The 600-nt window shown below is 60.3% G+C and overlaps 1 protein-coding gene across 1 annotated transcript in view; it reads right to left on the bottom strand.

Moving 5' to 3' along the window:
- The window catches only part of LOC104489470 (BTB/POZ domain-containing protein KCTD2), a gene marked incomplete at its 5' end in the record, with an annotated part of 5,596 nt that overhangs the window by 2,281 nt on the left and 2,715 nt on the right, over positions 1–600 (bottom strand). The window lies entirely within an intron of this gene.

Genomic DNA, 600 nt, shown 5'->3' with positions numbered 1-600 from the left:
CCCCCCAGCAGGGCCAGGTTTAGCATGGGACACATCCTGTGCTACACCACTGCCATCATCCTGCTTCTAACCCGGTCTGGCCCTTCTCCCAGCTGGAGAGAGGCCCTGCTGCTGTGTGAGGCCTGGCCTGACCAAAGCATCTGTCTGCCAGGGCTTGGTGCCGCGTGCAGGTCCCGGGGAGGCCAGAGCAGCTCCCAGTGGAGGCAGCACGCAGGAAGTTTTCCTGGTGCCTGCCCTGTACAGGACAGTAGCTGGCGGGTACCTCTGTGGTTCGGGCAGAGGTTGTGGAGGGAGGAGGGGAGCTGGGAGGGAAGGCACTAGCATACGCTTGTAACTAGTGTCCGGACTCTAGATTTGAACAGCCAGACTAGGAAAGCCGTAAGGGTGCAGGTTCCCACGCAGGGCCCTGCCCGCAGCCTCCTGGTTTGGGGGGTGTACGTGTGAAAGGGAAATTCTGTCAAGTAAATGAACGACAGCAAAAACTGCGTGTTGGAGAAGTGCACTTCCGTAACGCAGCCGGTGGCTCCTCGTCACACGGTTTCACTGCTGGCTCCTGGTGACGCGGTTTCACTGCTGGCTTGCCGGGGGAACCGAGTACGA

Source organism: Buceros rhinoceros, unplaced genomic scaffold (assembly GCF_000710305.1).
Source record: "Buceros rhinoceros silvestris isolate BGI_N320 unplaced genomic scaffold, ASM71030v1 scaffold23372, whole genome shotgun sequence".
Classification (NCBI taxonomy): Eukaryota; Metazoa; Chordata; class Aves; order Bucerotiformes; family Bucerotidae; genus Buceros; species Buceros rhinoceros.
This window is presented reverse-complemented; position numbering and strand designations above follow the sequence as displayed.